Source organism: Lynx canadensis, chromosome B1, assembly GCF_007474595.2.
Source record: "Lynx canadensis isolate LIC74 chromosome B1, mLynCan4.pri.v2, whole genome shotgun sequence".
Lineage (NCBI taxonomy): Eukaryota > Metazoa > Chordata > Mammalia > Carnivora > Felidae > Lynx > Lynx canadensis.
The window spans coordinates 70,173,933-70,186,102 of NC_044306.2; the positions used below are offsets into that span (position 1 = coordinate 70,173,933).

The following is a 12,170-nucleotide window of genomic DNA, read 5'->3' on the forward strand; positions in this document are numbered from 1 at the left end:
GCTGTTTATTTGTAATTGGTCCCTATAGGAATCTGCTGCTGTATTTCATCCAATTTGAGTTATTTTCAGTTTTTCTCTGGAGACATCATTTGAAATAAAATACCTGAACTTACATACAAAGAAATATGTGACATTTTTAAATGACAAATAAATGACCATGCTCTAATCCTGCCTTCAGAATTTCACACTTAATATTTCCCACACCACTGCTGTTTTCCTTACCTGGCCACTTGCACTCAATTTTCCATAACAAAAGAGAGCATCCGCTCTAAGTAAGAAGATTTAAATTGATAACTTCTCCTTAACTTCCTTTGCACTTCATCTTGGGCAAGTCAATTTCTGTGCACGTCGGTTCATGTATCTGTTAAATAGAAAAAAAGTTAGATCTTCTAACCTCATGTGGCTATTGCAGAGGTGCAATGAGATAAAGAGGTTAACAGAGCTTTGTGTTTTGGAGATGAACGTACATATTCTGAAATCCAAGCATATTTTGGGTTTTCAAGGGTGTTCAATGTTTCTTACCCTTTTTTTTTTTTTTGAAAGCACAAGTGTTCTTGTTTAATCGATAAAAGCTTTGGATTCTGATTTTTTTGTCTTTGTTTTCTCTTTTGTGTTCACACTGATGAACACAAGTTCTTTCGGGCCAATGACCAGATTTTCACCTGTGAGCTTCTATTATTGGATGTTCTGTAATATAGTTCTTTCAAGTGTCTGTTTTGATTATTTATTTCCTTAGCTTACCCTTTTTAGATAATAATAGTTTTTAACCTCATCATTGTGGTCTTAAGATTTTTGAATTTAGATGGCTCGGAGCCTGGAGCCTGCTTCCGATTCTGTGTCTCCCTCTCTCTCTGCCCCTCCCCCGTTCATGCTCTGTCTCTCTCTGTCTCAAAAATAAAAAATTAAAAAAGGTTACAAAAAAAATTAAAAAAAAAAGGGGGCGCCTGGGTGGCTCAGTCGGTTAAGCATCTGACTTCAGCTCAGGTCACGATCTCGCGGTCCGTGGGTTCGAGCCCCGCGTCGGGCTCTGGGCTGATGGCTCAGAGCCTGGAGCCTGCTTCAGATTCTGTGTCTCCCTCTCTCTCTGCCCCTCCCCCGTTCATGCTCTGTCTCTCTCTGTCTCAAAAATAAAAAATAAAAAAGGTTAAAAAAATAAAAATAAATAAATTAAAAAAAAAGATTTTTGAATTTGTTTTCTATTTTCTTGTCTTTATATATTCCTCTGATCATTCCATTATGTTTTCTTACAAAATGAACTCCTTATTTCATTTCTTTGTTTTTCTTTACTAAATTTCTTTCTTTCTTTTATTTCTCTTTCTTTACCATCAATCACCCCCCCCCTTTCTTATTAGCTATGGTCTTTATCATTGATACCATGTTGCTGTGATGTATCACTTGTCATTTGTTCAAATTCAAGGTGGTCAGCCCTTCTACTTACTGTATCTTGAAAGCCATTTTTCTTACATCAACTCCCTACTTATCTGGGACTGTTGGTCTTCCCTCTGAGCTCCAGTTAGAGGAGTATTTTATCCTGTTTTTTCAGTTTGGGCATGTGGAGGAATCTCAATTTGGTCTTCTGTTCTTTCGTCTATGATCCTCTAATGGGATCTTACTCTTCAGTCTACTTCTTATCCTCTTGTATATAAACTCAACAATGACAGAAAATAAATCTGTATTCCTTTTATAACTTAGTAGAATTCTGTGGATTCTCTATGTGACCCCACATAGAGATATCTAGTTATAAAGACAAGGAAAATTAGCATTGTGCTTGCATGTTTTTTGGTGATGTATTCAATTATGTCATACTCTCCTCTAAGCACCATGGTGACATATTTCACAAAGGGAGCTGTTCTGGTATTGGTGGGTGTCTGGTAAGTAATACACTTTGGTATCATGAAATATAAACTAGGTGAAAGCTGAATGCAAAGGTAAGGAATTGAGAAGAATATCTTCTCTTTTATAATTGGGAAGGGTGAATTATTAGGGCCTCATCTCAGACTGAAGGAGAAACCAAGCTTTCATTTATTAATCTGACTTACATGGAAACAAAATAATCTGAATTAAATATGTAAAAACAATGCATACAATTTAAGATCCCAAAAGATCCCTCTTTTTGGCATCTGGAAACTATTTCCACTCCACCTTTGATATACAGTATCTTTTAAGGTCAAGTGAGTCAAGCTCTCTAATATTTAAAGTAAATGGTAAAAGAAAATTGCTAATATCTCAGCATGGAATGGTGACAAGGTATAGTGCTTGTATTTACCTTTCAGATATGATTAGACACCTTTACTGTATTCTTTGCAATCTACATCTTCTTTTGATTTACTAAGAAATATTGATTTGATTCCATAACAGAAAAGTGTCATTTATTCAAAACAAAACTTCCATGCAGGTTTTTTTTTTTAAGTGTCAGGTTGACAAGTGCTATAAAATAATAAACTTCTCATCTATTATACATTCTCCCTCTTTCTCTGCATAACAATAGATGGATGTGATGAGGGGAGGGGTTGAATCCAGAGCAGATGTGTTTAACATTGTTCTCTGAAGAATGACTGTATAGTCAATAACACTTTAGTCTCCCAAAATATGATTGAAGGGAGGCAGCATTTTACCTAGAGGGCAAATGAGAAACAAGAATGATTCTCAAGTGATTTTTTTTATACTTAGATGAATCCTTTAATACTCTCTACCAAATCCACTTAGTGATAAAATCCCTGTAACAGCACTTGATTGTGTGCAATATTTCAACCTGAGATTTTTTTTAATATACTATAATGCATACATGGAGTGTGGCTCATGTCTGTGGGTGATAGCTGAACATAAAGGCTGCCTCCATGGTAGATAATAACATTTATGACAGGAAGAATATTGAAAATGGAAAAAATATATTTTAACAATACTTTCAAGTACCCAAAATACTGAAGAAAAAGGCTTTGGGAGATATTTTTGTTGTTGTTATCCAGATTTCACTGTCATTGCCAGCCAATTTCTTACATGCAGATATAAACCTTTATTAAACTTCCTTTTTCTCTAAGAGTATGAAAAAATACATATATTTTGCCTATTTATATATTAATCATAGAAATATTTTTCTTTATAATAAAAATAATGTATTTCATTATACTTTTGAGGAAAAGAGACCTTATGAGAATAATTTTGTGGAATATTTGAAGAAATGGCACATTAGGAAATAATAATTCAATAGTTCTTAAAAGTATTTTCTTGTGCAAGTCTAGAGGCTGTTTGAGTGAATATATATTCATGTGAATCAACTGTTTTTCTATAGGAGGATGCTTGTCGGTGGTCTAAGGGAAACGTCACAGGTGTGTTCCTCCCTACTTCCTTAAGAAAATGGACCATTAGAAATAGGATTCATAAGATTCTATACCTATACCTGCTTCCTTTCTCCACAGCTCCAAGAAGTAGGGATCTATCTATCTATCTTCTATCTATCATCTATCTGTCTATCTATCTATCTATCTATCTATCCATCCACTTATAGTGATAATCTGGAAATTGTATGTTTAAAGTCCTTCCCTTGATATCAATGTAGTTTGTAACTACTGCTCAGATTTTGTTATCAGCAGCATCTTCAGTTTGTTCATTTGGGAATTCTATTATTATTCTAAGTGAAAGATTTTCATTATGTTGAGAGATCTAGTATCTCATGTTTTACATTATCATCAGAAGTTCATTATGGGACTAGAGTCTAAATAACATTAATTCTAATGGCCTAGAAATGAGAAAAGTTTGGGAGTTTAAGGCAATATAAATAGGAAGTTATTTTAGAAAAATTTATATATATATATGTGTGTGTATATATATATATATGGAAAATATATATATATATGAGGTGATCATATTTAATCTTTAAAAATTTTATCCTCATCGTTCTGAAATTATTAACAACATATAAAATGCTTATTATATGCCAGGCACTGTTTCAAGTGGTTTACAATTGGTACCTCACTTAATCTTTATGACAATCAGATGAGAGATGTAGTATTATTTTTTAAATGTTTATTTATTTATTTTGAGAGGGGGTGGGGAGTAGGGGAGGTGCAGAGACAGGGAGAGAGACAGAATCCCAAGCAGGTTCTGCTCTGTCAGTGCAGAACCCGATGGAGGGCTCAGTCCACCGAATCGTAAAACCATAACCTGAGGGGAAACCAAGCGTCAGACACTTAACTGACTGAGCCACCCAGGCACCCCGAGACAAATATTACTGATTGCTTTCCAATTCAATTCAGTGCAGACACGTAGGTGGAGAGAAGTTAAGTTACTTGCTTGGATAGCATGGATACCTCCAGAAAGCAGAGGGTGAGAAACAGGCTTGTATGCACATAGTTTATGAAGGAAACAAACTTAAAAAGCAAGAATAAAGAATGAGGAGAATAAATAAAATAAATAAAATAACCCTCTAGCCTTACTTATATCTTGTAGACCTCAGATATGATCCTAAATGTACTGTTTCTATTGTATCATGGATTGTGTAGCACCACTCAACTATACGATTTCGTGATTCAGACAATAACTGACTCAAGATGAGCACAGAATTATCTATTCTCTCATGATAAAGAAATTAGCATGCCAGTCTTCTGCCACAGAAGGATGATGGCTTCCATCAGAACCCTAGGGCTCTGCAATAACACTTGTTGGTAATTTCCAGAGATTCCACGCAGGGTCCGTATTCACCAGAGCTACATCTAACATTATCAGATCTGCTGGGTCATATGACTGGCATGGCTGAGTAGATATCTTTATAGCCTGGGACCTGCTACAGAGGCATTTCTTATTCTTGGCCTCACTTAATTTTTTAAAATTTATTTATTTTTATCTTTTTTGAATGTTTATTTTATTATTGAGTGAGAGAGAGAGAGAGAGAGCAGGGGAGGGGCAGAAAGAGAAGGAGACACAGAATCTGAAGCAGGCTCCAGTCTCTGAGCTGTCAGCACAGAGCCCATTGCGGGGCTCAAACTCACAAACTGTGAGATCATGATCTTAGCCAAAGTCAGACACTTAACCAACTGAGTCACCCACCCACCACCCACCACTGAGGTCCCTTTTGGCCTCACTTAAAATTGATAACCCTTCAAATGCCCTGAGAATAGGTTGGAGAGTTTTTCTCCAGCTCAGTACATACAGCTTCAAAATTCCATTGAGACCTACCAAATGCTATACCACTTTGTGATTTATTGATGGGGAATATGGTGCAACAACTTGTCTTTTAGCTAAGATAGGCTATCCTGGCTTGCCTTAGGCCAGCGCATTCCTAAAAAATTTTACATATGTGACAGCTCCTGAATCTTCATATTTCCCCTTTTATTTCCAGCATGCCTGTGTTTTAAAAGTATTCAGAGTACTTGCTACTTCCTACTTGTCTGGTCGGTTTTGCATAATGCTGTAATATTATGGACAAATGTGGTCTTTAGAAGAATGTTAAGACTGTAGGATAGCTATATATAAGTAGTTGGCTATTTCTTTCCTATGCCATTTAGTATAAAACAAAATATTATTTTATTTAAAAACAGGGCTTTTTTTGTTTCATTGTTTTGTTTTGTTTATAATTAGGTGATTCTCTTCCAATGAATTATAAATTCATCGAGCACAAAATAAAATAAGTGTTTTATTCGTACATATAGCCACAAATATTATTAAAACATTTTGCTTATAGTTGACGTAAAGATGGTGAATTGATTTGAATAAAAACTAGCTTAGTGATTATGAAGATAATAATTGAAATATATAACCTGGGGAAGTGTTAAATTGAATTAAGGAAAAAAATAGGAAAATACATGCACCAAAAGTGAGAAAAAAAGAGGAATTAAAAAATATTTTTAATATGCTTGTAATGTGTTGACCTCCTGTGCTTTGTGTAGGATAAAGTCAGCAACGTGATGCTCTTGCTTAAGGAGCAAATGCCATTAGTGACATTCAGAAGTAAGCTGAGGATATTTAGGCATGGCTGTCTTCATTCTTCAATATTTTGTGTTAGCACCAGAAAAATACAAGGCATCATTTTCAAGTGTATTTTTATCCAATTATATGGCTTTGCCATGGAAACAGCATAATTGAATTAAATATTTTTTAAAAAAATAAAGAAAATAAACATCCTGAGGTTATTTTCATATAAAATATTCAGTATTTCCTCTTTATTTCAACAGCTGCTGCAGTTATTAAAAGATCAACTCCATTTCCATTGCTATATGTTCACGAAATCCTTTCCTACATTCCAAATTCATATTCTGGAATTGGCATACATTGCTGCTATGCATCACATCACAGCATCTATTTAAAGTGAGGGACCAATCATGTCCTTGGATCAGAATAATTCTAGTCTTTCCTCTGGAGGAGAATTGCTACAATGAATATAAGACATAAACTCTGATAGGTATTTAATAACAAGTATTTTGTGCTTTATAACAAAGTCTTAATTCTCCTCCAAATATGTTCAGTGTGTAAGTTTAAATAATATTAAAAATTTAAACCAAGTAAGACCAATAAATTTTTTTCTAATTTGAATGGCAAAACTGATTCAGCTTTATCCTTTTTTCCATTATATTTTCATTGTGAAGCATTCTAAATATTCAAAAACTATAAAATAAGTATTTTTTAAATTTATCTTTGAAAATCTTAATGTTTTATCATTTTTTATATTATTAAACACACACCCATTACATTCTAGATATAGCTTTAGTATCCTCTCTGTTCCCATTTCTTTCCCATTATCCCATAGGCAAAAATTATTCTCAATTTTGTGTTCTTATTCTCATGCATGTATGTACACACATATACATTATATGTACACATTGCATACATATGCATTATATATGACATATACAGTTATAAACATTTCATTGTTCTACTGGTGTTAAGACTTTCTGGTATTTTCTCATGATTATCCTGGAGTTATGGATTTGCAGGAAGAGTACCATGTAAGTAAAATGATTTCCTCATCTCATCATATCAGAGAGCTACTGATTTCAACTTGACTTCTCTTTAGTGACATTATCCTTAATCATTTGGTTAAGGGGGTGTCTGCCTGGGTTCACTACTACAAAGATACTATTACTCTCCCTTCCACACTATTCGTTGGAAGTGAGTTACCAGGTTCAGACCACACTTGAGACAATTAAGTTTCCTTACACTATCTCATGTTCCTGTGATAAAAAATGATAATCAAGTACAACAACTCAATCTAAGCAACCCATTAATGACCTAGACATTTCATGAATGAAGTTTGGGATCACCCCATCAGGCAAGGAACCATAACAAGCAGAGGTGCTTACTGAGAGCTAAAAGAATATGGAATTATTAAGGGAAGAAGAAGGCTTAAATATCTGCTACCATCACATGATTAGTCACAAAAATAAAAATTACATGCTTTATGAATACTCCTTAATTATTTTTAAAAGAATATGTGTGTGTTATATGTGTGTGTATATAATTTATCAGAGTTACATTAAAGGATATCAAAGAAGGACTCAGACTCAGCTAGAAAATGAATAAAAATCGCCCAAGGATGGATAAAGTGACTGTGTATTATTGTATGGTGAAAGATGACTGTTTTAAGTTTTTTTTAAATTCTCACTTCTCTTTAATCACAGAATTTTAGTTTTTACGAATAATCATAGGACATTTCAGGTAGCTAAGGTTTGGGAGGGAAACAGTTCTTACTTTACATGAAGAATTATGACATGCTCCATTTTTCTGTAACTCTACTGGCTGGATTAACAAATATTTTAACAGAGACAAAAAAATTTTTTTGTAAAGCCAAAGATCACTGCATATATATTTGCAAAAAGCCATAAACGAACAAGCATTTCTCCCTGACTAGGAGAACTTAAATAAATGTTTGAACATTAAGGCAGTGACAATTCTAAAACATAATAAAATTCTAAGTTAAGGCTTTATGTCTGTTTTGAAACCCATGTTCATAGGCCACTGTGACCATAGCAAACTTTTATCTATCAGGTTAGGTTCATCTGTCCTGGATAAGTTATTGATTCACTACCAACTGATCTATGGGATAGGAATTAATACAAACATCATCCATTTAATGAGTTATTAGTCCACTCCTTAGATTTGACTTTGAGGATTTAGTTTTCAGCAGCAAAGCCTGTGCCACAGAAGGAACTTTTTTTTTTAAATAAAGTTAGAAAACTTATTGGCTGCACCGATTTTTCCTTTGCTGAAAGTTGGCCAACAATCAAGAATTCCTGATTTCCTAAACACAGAAAACCTCCAGAGCATGTGTGACCATGCTCCCATCTAAAAACGTGGATGTTCTTGATTACTGAAGTAGCTGGTATTCATCTTCTTTGAAGACTGGTATTGCTATCTAAATAAAGCAACAAAATGCAGAATGCCATAGTTCAGGTGGATCTGTTCTATACTTGTTATCCTCAAGGCACAAATGCTACCCTTGCTGGGCCAAAGTCTTTCCTTATTCCAGGAAACATGAGAGGTGGATGAAGATTCAGTTGAGAATAATTGATTGCACTCTTGCCCTATTCAAGCTTACACAAAGTATGGAAATTAAGGGGAGGGGGATATCCTTTTCTCTTTCCATTATTCTTTTCCTTAACATTTAGACAAAACTCAGATCCAGCCCGTGGGTCCATTTTGAGAAGCAGCTCTGGAGCACCCCACCCCCACCCCCACTACTGGGGAGAGCAGCAGGGGTGTTCAGAGGGCACATTCCAGTATGAGCTAACCGGGCATGATTCCACAACGCAGCGTTTCCGGGGTTGGGATGACAGACGGTCGCTTAGACCAGAAGGATCACTGTTTACACTGGGTGCTCGCCGCTACTTCTTGAAGCAGTAATTGTACAGAAACACGTCTTGTAAGGAAAGTACTGTACATTTACGTTGGGACCACTCCTAGTTTGTGTGGAGGAAGAATAGCACTGATTACATGAAGATGGTCTCAAAAGCTAAAGCTGGCTGTAGTTTCCCTTTGTCCCCAAGTCAGAAAAAAAGGGTGATGTCAAAGCAGATGAAGCTGCAGGCAGCCGGAGTCCCATGCTGTCTAAGCACTCGTGCTTGAATCTGCTGCGTGGCATCTGAGTTCTTTAGATTTACTATCAGGAAACAGGAATTTCTCTCCAGCACCGTCAAATATTTTAGGTGCAATTTAAGTCAAGCGAGTCACATTTCAACTGAAATGTTTTGCAGATTTGAAAAGTCGGCACCGTACTACCTGCTAAGCTTGGCTTCAGCTAATTGCCAGATGGGTTTTAAAGGTGTGAGATACACTTTTTTTTTTTTTTTTTTAAGATGGGAAGACTAACTGTGAGAGGGCAAACGGAGGCAACACAGAAACAATCATTTTTATAATTTTTTTTAACGTTTATTTATTTTTAAGACAGAGAGAGACAGAGCATGAACGGGGGAGGGGCAGAGAGAGAGGGAGACACAGAATCCCAAGCAGGCTCCAGGCTCTGAGCCATCAGCCCAGAGCCCGACGCGGGGCTCGAACTCACGGACGGCGAGATCATGACCAGAGCTGAAGTCGGACGCTTAACCTACTGAGCCACCCAGATGCCCCGAAACAATCATTTTTAGATCAACATCTTATACTTTATAATACACTCACTTCATACACGAATTTTGTGTTTACAAGTACGAAAGGCACAGAACCTCCAAGGACCGAAGTAAACGCATCAGTTAACTACGTTCAGTGGCCTTAACACTGTTGTCCTACCCTCCGTTCGCTGAACCCGAAAGGAAACTGTAAAGGCACGGACTTCACGTTTAGAAGTTGGAGACCGTGTGTAGTTCTGTGGTTTCTAGAGAGCTGAACCGAGGTTCCATCGTGTTCCAGGCCAAATCGGCCAGAAGAAAGTTGCCCATTGCGGTTTGAGTCTCAAAGGGTCTCAAAGCCAGAATTCATGGTCTGTGTTTCTGTGCTGTTCAGTTGAACTTTACTCTCTACAGCAGGTATGCTTTTAGCAGTGGAGATTCCTTCGGTTTGGGTCTCTGTGTCAGACGAATCCGTACTCATGGAAAAGCCGGAGTGTTTCAGAATACTTCCCAGAGGCAGATGGGGCTACTGTCTAAAAAAGAAGTTTAGGTCTGTCTGTGTTTGTATGTCAAACATTTCAAGGCCTAAGAAGCTCGAACTTCCCCTACAGCTACAGAACTAGGCAGAGGTGTCTGCAAGGAAGACGTCAGTTTGGGTCTCTATGCCCAGCAATTCCAAGACTGGCTCAGGGGTCATGGTGTTAAGCTCACTCTCTTCAGTTTGAGTTTGGATATATGAGGCGGAAAAGAACTCCTCGATATCAAAATCAATTGCAGGATTCTGGGCTGGGCCAGATGGGAGCTGGGTGTCTTGTCCAGTATTCGTGTCAGACAATCGTCCAGTGTCTGACCAGGCAGGTTACTTGACAAAATGTTTTCTAAATCACTTAATAAATCTATAGTCTGGGTCTGATTATCTGTCATGTTCTGTGAAAGAAGTATACTGTGCTGTGCACTGAAGTTTATAATTGGTGCAGATTTCTCAGTGTCTTGATTTAAAGTCTTAGGGTGGTTCTGAGGTAACAAACCATGAGTGACAGTCCCTGCTACTAGGCTGCTACTTATGATATTGGCTGTGGAAACACCGTAGGATGCATGGACGCTCTCAAAAATGTCTCCACACATTACAGCTTGGTCCATCTGGACTCGGCCATCTGTCCGACACTGCATCGCGCTGGTCTGAGTTTCTCTGGAGATCCCACCTGACTGGTAACAGGCATCTGTGAACGTATCAGTCTGAGCAGCTGTGGAAGAGGTTACCTTAGAACTGGGTAAGAATGTCTGAGTGTGAACACTAATGGGAAGGGAGACTTGAGAACCAAACGTCAAATCCATTTGAGAACAGGACGATCCAGAGGAATCGGGGCCGGCCCACTGTGCGGAAGGTATGAAGTGTTGTGTGGTCCGTCTGTACGTTGACTGAAGAAATGCTATTCTTCTGACATGTGTTTCCTAGTTCTTGTAAAGGATTAGACAGGCTCTTACCCAAGTTCACCTGAACACCTGTACTAATTGGCTCCAGAGCAACAGGATTTACAATTTTTGAAAGAGGGAGACTCTCCTTGAGACAGCCAGCCTTGGAATCTAGGCTGACGATCAGGGTTCCGACCCACAAGGGCAGTGTGTGCACAGCGCCAGGGGCGGAACCCTGATGATCCACGCCCAACACTACGGGCTGGGCCGAGGAGTTGGCTATAGGCACAAAGACAGGTGTGGGAGAAAACTGCAGAACAGGAAGTTTAACCAGAGCCACTCTGGGCTTGGGTAAAAGCAACTTCTGAGGGTATCTTGGAGGTGTTGTAAGAGTCTGCTTTCCGGCATTAGGGTTGCAAGATCTCCAAAAGAAGAAGTTTCTAGTTCTTGAGTGTCTGGTCTTGGAGCTGGCTGACTGCTCAGTGACTCAGTGGTCTTATTGGACAGCTTCTGGCTGTGCAGGCAGTTTTCCATTTTCCTTTTCTTACTAGGTGGCTCCCTGTGTTCTGCAGGGATCTCGTGGCCAGTTTGGTAGATAGGGAACTGTAAGGCGGTCCTGCTGGCATAGGGACAGCCGCACGTTCACTGGAAGGTCTTGCCACAATCCTTGGGTGCCTTCTCAAGTCCCGCTTGGTGCCTTAGCAGTTGTTGCCCTTACTACACTTATGCTTCTTTTCAGCCTGCATTTTCATAAAGTGCTGTTTTGCGAGAGAAAGTTGAGAAAACGGTCTGTCAGGGCCCCTGGGGCATCCTTCAATTGGACAACAGAATTTCGGTACCATTTGCAAATCTTTTCGTATTGTTGGATTTACTATGCCATCCTGCAGGCGGTGGCTCTTGACCGGGTGCATGTTGAGCGCCAGGCTGTTGGGCAGGGTCGGGGTGCCCCAGGCCAGAGGCTGCCAGGGCTGCCACATGGCAGAAGGGCCTCCTGTTTTCAGTTTTAAATGGATTATTGCATAGATGGAAGCACAATAATGTATTTGTTTGATAATTACATGTGTTCTAAAGAGTGATGCATGGATGCCAATTTGTAAAGAAGAGGACAGTGGTGAATTCATACTTGGTCAATGTAGCTAAGCTGGAACTATCATTCCCAGAATTCTTTCATTTCTATGGTTCCAGGTTAGCCTTGGTTGCCAGAAAAATTTGCATGAAATTTGGAAA

At 38.1% G+C, this 12,170-nt stretch overlaps 1 pseudogene; it reads right to left on the minus strand.

Moving 5' to 3' along the window:
- Positions 1-9,761: 9,761 nt before the first annotated feature.
- On the minus strand, positions 9,762-11,873 carry LOC115511517 (annotated as a pseudogene).
- Positions 11,874-12,170: the final 297 nt, after the last annotated feature.